The sequence below is a fragment of the Empidonax traillii genome, unplaced genomic scaffold (assembly GCF_003031625.1).
Source record: "Empidonax traillii isolate 1590-97213 ecotype Southwest subspecies unplaced genomic scaffold, ASM303162v1 scaffold446:size905785, whole genome shotgun sequence".
NCBI lineage: Eukaryota > Metazoa > Chordata > Aves > Passeriformes > Tyrannidae > Empidonax > Empidonax traillii.
Window position 1 is genome coordinate 772,394 of NW_020955639.1, and position 15,301 is coordinate 787,694.

Genomic DNA, 15,301 nt, shown 5'->3' on the forward strand with positions numbered 1-15,301 from the left:
TGTGAAATAAATAAGGCCAAAGGCAAAGAACATGAAAATATTACCATTCTTGAATGAAGTGAGAATATTAATAAAAAGAAATCTGACAGTTCAGTAATAAACAATACAGTAGATTACCACTAAAAATTAGCATAATTGGCAGCTGGCATGGTCAATTTGTCAAAGTGATAGGAGGTAAGACAGACTTTTGTAGGTAGTAGTGGGGCTCAGTTCTTGGTCCCTTGAATATGATCAATGAGTCTTTAAAAAATACTGGCTGTAGATAGTCACAAATGAAAGCCATTAGAGATATTTTTTAGCTGCTTATAGGAATAGAAAGGTCTGCATATTAATTTACCATGTTCTTTCATTAGTTTTGTGTCATTTATTTCATTAGTCATCTGCTGTTTCACACCGATGTCAATGACACAAAGCTAATTTCTGGTTAAATTGTACTGGTGAATTGCATCCCATTACAGGAATAATTCCATTGTGCTCATTTGTATTTGGAATGAATGGTTACATCAAAGCTGTTGGCTCTAACCACTTCATCCAAAACATTTCCTCTGTGAAAAGAGGAAACATTTTCTGCAAAGGGTTAGATGGTCTCTGGTCTGGATTTTGAAAGCCAAACAGTACTTTTGTAATTCCGGCTTTAAGTACCTTCCTGAATATATCCCTGGTACATGACTTCTACATTCTTCTAATGTAGGTATGCACAGCTACTGCATGAGTGTAAACTTAGGAAGACAAGTCATTAAAACACAACCAAATAAATAAATAAACAAACCAGAAACTCAGCCTTGAAAACTTCTTGCCTGCATAGTATAAGGAAAGTGAATTAATGCACCTGGCTATCAATCTTCACGTCAGGCCTCAGTTAATGGTTTAATGAGTTTGTGGGTGTCTTCCCTCCCATTTTTCTGTGGAGCGAAAACATGTATTTTGTTTTAAATCCTTTTTTTTAGGCTTCTATAGATTAATTCTGGTTTTGATGGCATCAGGTCCTACTGAATTTGATAGGAATTCTTTTATCTGACAAAGGTGTGGCACATTCATAATGTGGTATAACTACTTCCAAAAGGAGACCTTAATTCCTAATGTTATCTAGAAGGTTTTCCTAACATGAGGTCTTTGAAAAACGGCATACAAGAAAGGTGAAAGAAATGTCTGAGACTACATTGTAGGAAGAGAAATGCAGTTTAACAAAAATCAGAACTTTCTCCATAACACTGTAAAATTCACACTCATAAACTAGACCTGGGAAAAGCACTTTATATACAATGAATAAATGACACAAAATCTAGCCTGACACCTCCAACTGAGACTGAACAGCCACAGTCACATTCTCTTATTTTCCTCCTATGTGCCTAGAAAGTGTGCAGTGTGCTACTGTGTAGTAGCAGAAATAAAATATTGTATCATTTATGTTTGCACTTCACTCATACTACATTTGATTAAGCACCTTTTTTAAAAGGGCAGAAATATTTTTTTAGCCTTGCAGGATGACTACTCTTAGATGAAGACAAAAAATAGGAATTTTTTTTCTATGCTTCCAATATTGTTATGTTTTGGGTAGCTTCCATGAAAAGGAGTCGGGTACTTCTGGAGTCTAAAGTAAACTGACAGAGCAAATGACAATGTCTTAAAAGAAGAAAGCTACTTCATTCTGAAATGCATAGCACAAAATGACATGTTGTGACACATTGAAAGATGTCTAGCAGGCACATTTTTAATCAGATTGCTGGTAACCTTTGACCACTGCTGTGAGTGGCTTGCAGGTAAGCAAATGCTGAAGCCCACCACTGTGCTCTGTGTGAACTTACAGTGAGCTCTTCTCAAATAGTACATTATGTTGTTCTGGGTCAGGGGTTCAGAGTTGTATTAGGAAGGACAATAGTTGTCTCTTCACATATTTTTAGGGTTAAGATACTCTTACTGAATAGGTCATTCACTCTTTGTGCCTCAGCCATAATTTCTTTTCACTGGACGAATCTTAAGAGTAAAAATTATGAAATGCTACAAATGCAATCATCCACATATGAATATGGATTCAAAAAAATGTTCATTCATTTTTCAGAAAGTTATTTCTGTTTCATCCTGACTAAGATGTGACTCTAAAATGGTATAAGAAATTGAAATTAAGTCCAGGGACTTGGGTGGCATTAAAATGACCACAGGCTCTTGCCATTAGATTTCTGTTGACTTTCTGCTGAGGAATTTCCAAGCAGAATGTGAGGCTGAACAATGAATCGAATCTTAGGATGTATTTGAGGTTATCATATGATGTTACCACACACTAATAATGGCAAGAACTAAAAGAACCCCTCTAACTCAGGTATTTTGGTTTCATTCTTAACTGTCTTAATTTCGGAGAGTCAAAGTTTATCTCCACTGACTTTAGTGAAGGTAAATCAGGTGATATATTTGCTCCACTCTCACAAGACACTGCTGCACTTGATGTACTTTGCTTTGTGTATGACAGATAGAAACCTGATGGTATGTGAATGATGAAGTTTAATATGGTTATCAGAAGGTCTTTTAATGACTATAATAATTCCCAAATCCTAGGCTTGTCAAGCTAACTGCTTTTGCTTTCCTTTAATTATAACTAATGATCTTTCTCAGGGACAGAAAAGGAGAACTAAAATACAGGAAGAGAAAGATGAGTTACTAGAGGGGACTTCATATGACCTTATACTGCTATAAACAATTAAAACCCCCAATCATTTTGTTTGATTAGATGGTTTGCACTCACTCTATTCCGACATGAGCTACTTCTGATCATACCATTAATCATGTTATTTAAGGGAACATTAATCTAATGTCTCTTCATTATGAAAAATGTGAGGAGAGACAAATTTGTCTCAGTGATTAGACCAATGAGCTTTCTCATTTCTGTGAGAGCAATAATTAAAAAGTGATATTTTCTACATATTATACTCAATTGCAGATAGCAACAATTGTGAAGGCAGAACATCAGACCTTTCAAAACAAGAAAATGAACCTTTTTCTGCAGCATCCTGGTTTTTATTATGAAATGCAAGAGTGATATGCATGCCTCAGAGAAGCCTTCTGACTCACATGGGACAATTTCTCTAGTTAGTTTGAAGTAATTTTACAGAAATCACAAAGCTTAGTACATTATTATGAAAATGCCTGAATAAAATAATCCATGAAACCTATTGTTCAGAATCTGCCTGCATTTTAGGGGTTTGTAGAGCTTTAACATTTTTTTCTTTGTTTATTTTTGTTTTATTTTGATTAACTACACAAAAAAAAAAAATATACAATGCTTCTTAGCCATTGATCTTTTTCAACAATTATACATTCCAATTTAATGGACATTTGATAAAAGGATTAATGCTTTCAGAATTTTTGTTTAGCATGCAGATGGGATGTCATTTTGCTTAGGCATCAACTCTTGACATGATCATGCAGCTAAGTTATAGGAAAAATGTCTTTGTCAATAACAAAATGTAATTTGAAACTGATATGGTGTGATCGAGTTGAATTCAAACATCCAGCATAAAAGATAATTCAACTGCCTGATTTCTAAGGTTCTTTTTTCTTTTCTACTGTAACTAGGAAAACCTCATACTGCAATTCAGGAAATATTAATTTATGTGAAAACACTCAGAGCTCCCTACTACCTTAGTCACTGAGAAACTATCTGATGAGCTCACAATGTAAGATCATCTGGTTTAAGGTCATCCCCTGGTTTTGTCACAAGTCTTGTACAAGAGGAGATACCTTTGTGTCTCACCATAGGGGCAAACCAGCTTACTGGACAGGCAGTGAAAGAAACGGGGAGCTTCATTCTCCGTGCTGGTGGGGTGCAGGAGGGGTGCTATTGCCGCTGACTCTTTTTGCATAGGAACAAAAGGTCTCTGACAAAAGGCCTATAACAAAAATATTCTTTACCTTAAGGGGTTTTGCCTATTATTGAAGCTGTTAGCAGTCGCCTGATTTATTCTGACTGAAAGGGTTAGAGGAGACACAGCAGCAGCTCCAAGGAGGACGAAGCAGAGCTACAACCAAAAAAATGTGTTCCCCTAGTCTTAAACATTCAGTCTCCGGAGCATCAGTGAAATAGTTGCATTATTATCAATGAAGAAATTAGATAAAAAGATGATTCTTTGACCTTGTCTATTTCACAGAGCAGACAGTGAGATGCTAGCTGGGCTTCTCAACCGCCGTTCCCCTTTTCATTTGTCTTTCTTGCATTTGAGACTTGAACCGTTATACAATTATATTATTCTTTATCAAGAAATACTTTTGTTTTCATCATCACAAGGTTTGGAATAGCTCTTTGGAATCATTTCACTAAAAACCTGTTGTATAAATGACCACAATACGAGAAAGAGAGAGAACACCACTGCCATCAAGTAGGTGTAAAACCCACCATACAGCAGCATTTGCACCTACCAAGAGATTGTGTAGGGAGCAGAGCCACAAATAGACAGTTTTAGATGTTTTATTTCTTATAATTTTTCATTGTCCTCTACCTGGAGGAGTGACTAGAACGACAACATCATAAACAAGGAATCAAAGGTATTTTGTTTTCATTATGATTAGTTAACATAACTTTAGTTTCAGTAATAACTAATTCCAACACCAAATTAAAGGACACGTATTCTTTTAATATATGTATGCATATGTATACACATCTGTAAATTTATTGTACATACATGAATTTTAATATTTTAATGCTGGACAAGTATCATAATGAAATAACTTTAAGCATCATGCTACAGTCTCCTGGTAATGATGTGGCACACAACTAGAGTTTATCTGTGCCACATTCTGGCACCTTTCTCCTTTGTCACTTTTAAAATTCATGTTCATGCTGTTACTAACAAAATATATACACGTACACATACATACATATTTGTATCCACACACAAGTGTTTATGTGTTATGAGAATATACCTGAACAAGACACTCTCACATGTACATTAAATAAAGAAAATCATTATATTCTCTCTCTTACTTCTTGTATTGAAATGAATTTCCTGCCATGTTTGCTATCATTTCTTCCTAGTAAATTCACAGCAAACACACTGAAAAACATGTAGTAAGGTTTTCAGAAAATCTTTGGAAGTAGAAGTGGACCCTAGAGATACAGCATTAGGTAAGCACAAATTGTTGTAAGAGAGTAAATAAGTACCACATTTCCCTGTAACAGCTGCAGATACAAGTACAGCAGAATTCAACAACTGGGTGTCCATGTGCACACATACTAAACATCTTCTCATTTCCTCTGCATGCCTAATATAATCGAGTAAGAACAAAACTGGCAGTTCCCAGTAAAAAACAAGGAGGTAACAATTAAAATGGGCATCTAAAATTAATTTATTAGTGGAAAGGGACTTTTTTCCTCTTATCTTTCAAAACAGTAATGAAAAGTACAAGAAATCTATTAATTGTTAAGGTATCTGCCATATTTTGCAGTGACATGGTGAGACTAAATATAACCTTTCTGATGCTGTTGCCCAGCTGTGCAGAACATAATGTAGTTTCTGATGCTCTCTGGAATCCAACATGGAGATGGTAGGGCTGAGTTGGCTTCCTATTCTTTCCCCCACTCCACTTGGGGTCAAAGCGAGGGTGCACTTCATCGATGGCTGCAAATCACTTGAATGCTGTAACAGCTGGCCCATGTAGTCAAAGCAGATCTCAGAGACAGGTTAGACACACAAAGCCACATCTGGATGAACACACTGCCAAACAACATAAAGGTGATGAAAAGAACATTCATAAAAAATGTCCTGAAAAGACATGGAAATCTGGGATTGCCAGTTAACAAAAAAGACATCTAAAAGCTGATCTGAGGGGAAGCTGAAGCCCAGACACCACTGGCATGTTTTGCTCAGCTCTCTCTCTGAACAAGGAGGACCAAATCACTGGGAAAAACAAAGAGACAAAAATCAGAGTCTCTGGAAAATCCACTGTCCAAGGGCATGAGAAGCAACATATAGCTGTAGCACACAGTCATGAGTCAATTTAATTGCTTTTACTGGTACAGTAAAAAGTTTAATCCCTTTCTCTGAGTGACACCCCACTGTTGATGAGTTGCACCTCCTTTTCTCTGAACTAAAAGCAGATAAGCCCTTTCTTATCAGTCTAAGAGCAATATTTTGAAGGAATATGCAACAGAGAAAAGCAAGAACTTTGTAAAAAAAATAGTACCTCCCTAACACTCAAAAGTGGCAGCTTAGTGCCAAAAATATTTGTTCGTGCCCATGATCCCACATGAAGTGACCCAAGATGGGGAGCTGGTTACAAGGGTACATACTTTTATTGGTTTTCTGCCCAAGTTCCATTTAGCCTTGTTAGTCAGTGTTTTTGCTGTGTGGGAAATAAGATTTTTTTCCACTATTCATTTCCAAAGTTTGATTCTTCAGTGCTTGCACTTTTGAACTGGCAAAGCTGTTACATGAAAAACAGTACTGGTTCACAAATCAAAGGTAGGCTGAGATCACTGCGACTAACTGTCTTCTATGAGCACAAAATTCAAAAGAAACACTTGCTAACAACAAAAATGACAAACGACAAATGAACATGAAGAATTGTGAAACATGCATAGTGACATTTTTTTTCCTGTTTGTTCACTGTGAACATGACTGGATCTTAGCATTGCCTATTAATACTGTAGTCTTCAATTTAAAAGTTTATTTTTATTTTAATTAATAGAGAATATATAAAAACAGTAACAGCTTTTCAGATTATTCCCAAAACTAGTGTAGGGTCCTTGCTATGCAATGACGTGGGTATTTTTTATGTGATTTTCATCTTTTTTGCTTTTGGAACCATCTAAGTGTTCATATCCTGCTGGAAGGTATATTTTATATGTTTATCTATGTCTTTTTATGAGATTATTTCACCTTTTCACTTGTTTCTGTTTGTAACTATTCCAGTGCTTATTTTAATACCATTGATTAAAAGTTTGATTAACATTTACAATCATGAGTCAGATTTAAAGAAATAGTTTAATGCGAGGGAGCTAATTGTACTTACTGAGTTTATAAATACTGAGTAGCAGAGGTGATTTCTTACAATTAAATGTTATACAGTGTTCAAACCCTGCAAAAATTTTAAATGTGTTCCCATTCTGACCTCTATTTTCTCCTTAGTATTCTCATTGACCTATTATTATGTAAGACTATCCTAGAATTTGAAAAGTTTTGCTTCTTTATCATCAGTTTATACTCTCCTTAAACCTCCTGAAATGAATTGCCAGGAAAAAAGAACACCATAAATTTAATAAAGACCATATTTAATTCCTTTTTTACTTTTTTTTTTTTTTTTTTTTTTTTTTTTTTTTTTTTTTTTTTTTTTTTTTTTTTTTTTTTTTTTTTTTTTTTTTTTTTTTTTTTTTTTTTTTTTTTTTTTTTTTTTTTTTTTTTTTTTTTTTTTTTTTTTTTTTTTTTTTTTTTTTATTTACATGATAGCTGTGTTGTCTTGCTTGCTATTAAATTTGCCTTTGATTTCAGTAGGCAAAGAACTGGATAGGGTCAAAAAAAGACAAGTGAAACTGAAGTTGGTGAAAAGGAGTTAATTGCTGTACTTGTCTAGCACAGGGTATAGCTTTGGTTCAGCTCACAGGTGATGGAAATTTTGATAGGGTATACTTTAAAAGGTATTCACTCCACTAAATGTATTTGTTGAACCAATCTTGACCATGTTTTGAACACATTTAAAATATGTCATGGCTTTCTATTTGTTGAGCTTTCTGTTTTGACCACAGGTAATTGCCATTTTTTACAAATGTCAAAAAATGCAATGTTTTCACTAAAGTAAAAGGAGCATTGTCAACTTAAAGGCACATGTTCTTTGAAGGACATTTTACTGCTTTTTTTTTAGGAATAATAAAAACCAATAAGAGATACATATATTATTATATATAGTATTAAATTAAATTATTTGAACTATAGATCTATTCTGATTTTTTTTCCTGTAATTTTTTTAAAACCACCTGAATGTTGCTTAAGTGCAGATTGCTCTCCAGTCTTATTATTCATTTATACTCCATATGATAAATGTAAAATCTCTTGAAGCCTTGATTCAACTGCCCACCTCTTCATGGTGAGTGACATTTTAGAGGCTCCTGCCTACCATTTAAATGGTAGATTGGGACAGATCTCCTGCAGGTCTTAAGCACCACCACAGTAGGATATCTCAGACACTATTAGGTGCTGCATCAAGCAGATACGTGTGAGAAATCGAAGTAGGTTGCAAGTGACTGCCGTGATCTTCCAGGTTATCTTTCCCTGGTAGAAATTACCTCAAACACCAGTCCTTATGTGCAGTCATTCTTAGCTACAAATAGGTTCAAACACATTTCTAATGCTTGGGTTAAAATGTAATGAGCAGTGGCAACCTTCTAACAAAATGGGGTTTCTACTTGCAAAAGGATTTTAAAATCTTTGCATTAAAATAGTAGCCAAAAATAGTAGCCAAAATAGTAGCCCAAAAAACCACTTTATTTTATTTGTGCTAGAGCAGCACTGGAATGTGGTTTTTCACCCGTATTTATTGCTATGTATTTTCTCATGACTTGTATTTTTTATATGTATAATTTATCTCTTTCAATTTAATACTCCTACTAGGCTTTTCCTTCTTTACTGATAGTTTAAAAATTCTTTTCCTTTTATATTGTTTTCTTATTTATCTGCCCAGCTTGTCATTGCTCATCTGTGTTTTATTGCTTGAACTTTCTTTAATCAAGTCCAACATTAGTTAGGGTTTTACAATTGACACAAACCTAACTACAGTCATCTGCCTTAGATTATCAGTAAAGGTATTATTTCTTGTTCTAACCATTTCATTAATCAGTTCACCTTTGTTTTCTGCAGTATTCCCCTCAGGGAACTCATCTGTAGAGTCAGCATCTTTTGTCTGTTATCTTGCTTTGTGGATCCCGACCTGTAAAACAGTATTTCTATATGACAAAAACTTAATTTTTAATAAGTTATTTTTGCTTTAATAAAAACCCACAACAAAATAAAACACATTTTTTCTTTTAAATCTTTTTGATTTTTACAAATTCTGTAGCAAGTAGACTCCTTCTCGTATACCTTCAGTACAAATACTGTCGCAAAACCAAGAGTGTTTTTTTCCAATCTGTTTTAGTCCTTGGTTTCTTAATTTTTATATTGTTTTATTGTTTCTGTTCTTATCTGTTAACTATTTTTTTTAAAATTCCATATTTTCTGATTTTTCAGTCTCCAGCATATATTAATCTTGATAAATCAGTCTCCTTAGGGCTGTGATTTATTGCCACCAGCAAGTCTACAGTTCCTCACTAGTTCTTTATATAGCATGATTTCTATTTCCCATATGAAAGCTGAAAATAGGATTTCTTCTAAAAGTAAAACGAACATATCTCATGACAGTTGATCTGTTGTCTATTCTCACTGAACTCCTCAGCTTACCAAAGAGGTAATCCACCAACCCGATCTATTTCTAAAGAATAATATACATTTTGCAAACTTCCTTTTTTCATATACTGTTAAAGGCCTATTAAAAGACTATCAAATTTTAGCAAAATATTAATTTATGCTCTGCAAAGTTCCTCAGTATCTATTTTATCACAAACAGCTGAGCAGTTGAGTTGATCTAAACCTGCTGGTCTGCTCCCTCACTGACCCTGTTTTCATTAATATTTTAATTTATTCCTCAAATGTCATAAGAAATATTTTACCTCTCACATTTAACAAGCTAACTTTGCTGTAGTTTCTTCATGCCTATGTCTGTCTTTGCCATTGCTTTTAAATTTTTTTTTGAGAGCTACTGAGTTGATCAAGCGTCATGGCTTCCCAGGATCTCTTTCTTTGTCAAATTTTCTGCTAGTACCTTTACTTCTAAGAAATCTGGCATCTGTTCTCCCTTGGTTACACTGAGGGGCTTTGTATGTTTGGGCTCCACTCCAGAGACCTGCAAGTCTCTTTGCACAGTACAAGGAGTCTGAGAGTCAAGCTGAGAGCAAGCGCAGAGTTCTGCGCCAGGATACAGGAAACCGAAAGACATTTCAGTGTCAAAGGCCTATTTTACACTCCACCTTGATTCTTGTTCATCTACTTGTAAAAGGACTAGCACTGCAACTCCACTGAGAGTTGCTGGCCTCTACAGTCTGGAAAGAAGATACTCAGATTGGGTCAAATGTTGACAGCTACCTAGCCACAGAAGAGATATTTGTCTTTCCTTATAGCATGTTACGTTGTTTGGGTGAGTTTTGGTTTTCTTTGTTGTTGTTGTTTGGTTGGGTTTTTTAAATGATATACAGAAGTCATAAGTAAAAGAGCTAAAGATCCAGGTCTCAGAAATTGCAATGTAGAGTGTTTTTCTCTAGATACTTCTATTGTTATTATATTCTGTTTTCTAGGACTTTTTTATCACCACTTTGACCCATTAGCAAACTTGATCTACTATATTTTCTTCAGTATGTAGGTCTTCTAACTAGTTACCCTTAATTCATCAGATGTTTTTATTAGGAAATAATCAAAGGTCCCCTCTGCAAACCCAGGTGATGAACTTACATGTAGTTATTTTTAGACGAGAGAATATATTCCTGTCTATGTTACAGACTACTCAAAATGCCTCTGGCTGCAACCATGGACTCAGATCAATCATTCCGACTGTGCTGGACCCAATTTTGTCTTCTTTCTTCCTCTTAATTAATGCTAAGAAGTCTCTAGGCATACTTCTGCACTTTCACAACAGGATGTGGTCAATTTGTACTCAATTTTCTCACCCATAACACAGGTTACCGGACCTAAACAAGGTCTAACTTCCTTTCTAGAGGAAAACTCATCTAAACTTCCATTTTTCTATTGCAGAATAATTGGAAGGCAACTTTTTTTACTAGCCCTTGCTGTAACATTTTGCCTAGGAAAAGAAAAAGTAAAGGTGAGGGCATGTGTGCAGGAACTAAACATGTAGTGTTGTATAACTGAAGAACTGCTCTAACAGTTAGAAATTAGAATTAGAAATTAATCAACTGTGTTATGTGAAATAGATATTAATTGTTATTACCATAGAAGTTCATGGGCTACAACAGAAATTAGATAAACTGAAGTGCCATAGAGGAGCTAAGAGAAATCACATATTCTAGGAAAGAAAACCTAATTTCTGCTGAACCCAGCAGCTAGTAGAGTAGTGGAAATAGAATATATTAACTGTATGAAGATGAAAACTGAAAGGATTTACTTAATGCTTCTTTCTGTTTAGAGAAACTCCAGGATCCATATATAAAGATGACTGTGTGCCCTGCTAACTGTGTAGCCATCACAAAGAATGTAAGTGATGACTTCATTTTGCATCTGTCCTAAGACTTCGTGTACAGTGAATCCATGCCTAATTTGAATAAGGGATTGAAACCTTTTCCTGGTAACCCATAGTTCACTTCTCCATTTATACATTTTTCTGTCACTATGCTATGGGGATTTTATGCAGAATTTTTTTAGGTGAATTTTGTGAATTTGGGTGAAGCACTTTTATTGACTTTCAAATACACAGAATTATTAAACTTCCTTGCTCAGGAAATGTACTCATGAAAGATGATCTAGAAAGTTTTGCCAGCTCTCATTTCCATAATGCATCTTTTGGGGTTATAAATATGGGTGTATGATGTTTCAGAGCTTTTTTACCTATTTCATGCCTTATTAGTGCTTCTCAAATGCGTTTTGCCAAAGAGAAGTGGATCAATAATTCCATTTTACATATCAAGAGAATGGGAGATGAGAGCTAAAGTGAATTTTTCAAGGTCATCTGGAGGCTAGTAGCTGATAGAGAGGCAGAGTGCGGGTCTGAGATCCCAATTGGTTTTAACAGGCATTTGGGAATGCTAACTCTCAGATGGGAGAATAAAAAAGTATCATCTTCTGATAGACATACATATGCAAACGTGACTATGTATGAATGCCAGGTACACACATGTACTCACATATTCTGAGTATGTGATGTGTAATTTATTTCTGTAAAGAAACAACTTTCTGAAATCTGGGAATTTTCTCCCTGTCTCAACCATCCTCTGCTCCAGCACACTGAAAAGGTCTTGACAGTATTTCATCTCATTCATGTGTTATCATTACTACTGTCAGGAGATTTTGGATAACAAATGCAGTGCTTTACCAGCTACAAACATTTTCTTTTTACACTGACACAGACTCGTCAATAAAACCCCACGGCATGTTAACTTCCCATCTCTCAGATGTGGCACACTGGCATTTACAATGCAGAGAGAGGTAACAAAGTGCGAAACAGATCATAAATCATTTAAAGAGAGTTAAAAAGAGACTTAAAACAAAAGCCTTCAGGAAAGGAAAGGAAAGGGAAAAAAAGCGGAAAAGTGAAATGGGCACCAAAAATTGTTTTATACAAGAATGAAACAATGACCTTTTCACCTATCATCATTCACATTGGTTTGCCTCTCTCAGCCTCTGGAGCTTAGAACAATTCACTCAGCTTGCAGAATGCTGCAAGAGGAATGAACCTTTTATTTTATTATTACCCAGGGCATGATACCCTTGAGAGGAATGACAAAAACAAGTAAGAGCAAACAGAGCAAAAGGGAAAGCAATAGTCAGTACAGGTTTAGGATAATAAAAGCAAGCAGCAAATGTAATATACTGAGAGATAGCCTTCAATTTAAAGTTCACAAGGCAGGCAAGTGCACTTTATTGGAAACTTTTACATTTCAAAACATGTTTTACAATCTTTTCACAAAGTCATTTAAATATGGGTTTTGCAGATGCTTGAAAATGTAGCAAGGGAAAGGGGCACACTTCATCATAGCTTGAAAATGTGAACGTACAAACAGTACTTTTCAAGAAGGCACACAACAGAAGGTTGGATATTTATACGATCAGCTCTAAATCATGATGTTTTACAGTCAAGCTCCGTTTTTAAATAAGTGCAGCTAGGAAGGTGATACAGACTTGTAACCAAAATCACAGATGGTGATTGACACAGATGTCCATGTCAGAATCCTCAACCCCCACTCTAGGAAAAAATATTTAGTAGAGCAAGATTAAGTGAAAGTATTTTGATATGAAATGGAAGTGATAAAAATTATCAACTGCAGGTAGCCTTTGAAAACCCTTTTTATCGACAAGAGAAGCAAAGACAGGAACTATGAAGTCACCAATAATTCAGCTCTGCTCATGCCAAGTACCTCTTACTGCGAACAATAATATGAATGTATTTAAAGCCTTTTTGTTATCAAGTACTTTACAGACATAACACATAAGCCAGTTCACCAGATTTTGAAACACTAGTATTATCTGAAATCTAATTATTGCTAAAAAACTGTGTAACGGTTTTGGCAAGAAGAAAAGAATAATAATATGTCCAATTAACACTGTAGAAGGAATTTTAGGTGGCAGATCGACATTAGTAAACTAAAACTTGAAAATGACTTCACAGTTAACCATTAGCTTTGCTGAATACATTAAAGGAAAAGAAAAAGAAAGCTATTTTTTGGTGTGAAATAGACTCAGACTTGAGCTGTGACTTCTGTTTGGAAGTGAGGTAAGTAACAGGAGTAAGTAACAGACACAGAGATTTAAATTTCCACTTCCCTGATAATTTCTGATAGTTTCTAAATCATTAGTGATTTTTCAGCCAGTTATTACCAAGCTGAGAACAATAATTTACCTGCCTTCCTTCCACAGTCTCAGAGATAAGACTAACAGAGATCAACATTGTTCAAATGTACAATTCTGAAAACACTTTTTTTTTTTTTCATTTAATAGAAAAGGAAAAAAAAATATCAATAGAACCCACTTGTGGGATTTTTGCTTGCTCTAGAAGTCCTTCCAGTTCTCCATTACATTCCTTTTAAGATCTGGAAATGAGCAGTACTGGCTTGTTCTCGCTAGCCCTCCAGAGTTGTGCAGATTGCAGTCTGCTATCATGAGCTGGTCATATGACTATGACTGGTTTTCATCTTTCTCCCTGCTACCGAGAGTACATTTTGAATTCCAGTCACCACCCTAAGATTTATTGAACTATATTTGTCCAGTTTGGATCTGACTAAATGTCCTGTGACAACTTTGCCTTTCACAGGCTGATTCAGACTGTTGTTGACTCACACAAAAAGTTCCATCCACCTAACAACCCATCTCAATATTTTTCTGGTAATGTTAGATTTTTCATGTCTATTTTGTTATTTGATTAGTGAGTTTCAATACTGTGCTTAATTTCCATTTTCCTCCATTCAAATTTCCACAAAAATGCAGTCTGTTAACCCTATCAATGAACTAGGAAGGAAATGTAAATAGTTGGTGTTGTAGAGACATCCTAAAATTGTGGTTGTTGATAAAGCAGTTGAAAAAACAGAAGAAAACACAGTACAAACATGCATGAGGAAAATAAATGAATAGTTTGCATCTTCTCAATGTTCAACTATTCATCAGTGTTTGAATTCCTCTGATGTTTGTCTCAGCCTGATCTTCCATTTTACAGTTGATCTGGCAGATCCTGTTGTTTTCTGTAGGTATTATGTCTGGGTATAAAAGCTTGGATCTGATTAACAGTTATCTCTTAGAATACACAATATGCCACACAGATCACCACAGTAGAAGAAACTATGGAAAGATGCTATAAAAATAGTAGTGAAGGAGAATGCAAACTTATAGTTTCAACAAGACAATTTACCATGGAAACTTTCTATATTAAAAATTAAATTTCTTTTAACTTACTATTCTCTTTTATTTCTAAAAGATCTTCTTTTTCCTTGTCCAAATATGACTTCAATTACAACATTTATAAATGTTGTCAGCATCCTATAACAGCTAGAAGTTCTGGTAAAAACATACTCTTGCAATATTTCTCTGCTTGTTTAATGACTGTTTTCCTTTGTAGTAGCAGTGGCCATAGAGATGCTGAGACTCATACAAATGAAAAATCAGGAAAGTAATCATGACCATTCCTAAGGTTCATTATGTCATCTTAGTCAGCACTTTACTTTCTGGTTGCAAAGCATTTTAATGTAACTGGAAAGATACAGAATGCCTTTTCATTTTTGCTCTCTGTCATAAGTCAAATACACAATAAAATTACAGCAGTAATAAAAATACTAATAATGTGCACCATGAATTTCTTTAGCCAATTATCCCATTTCCTGCCTGACTGTTAAGCTGCACTCATAATGCTCAGAGAAAACACATTTGCATTGTGTAATAAAAGGCAAGTTTAAATGCATTACATGACAGCTAGTGTATTAATGTCACTTGTGATCAGCAACATGAATTGCCTATCTGAGAAATTCATGGACAATCAAGAAAATGAGCCGCATTATTCAATGGGGAAGAATTTT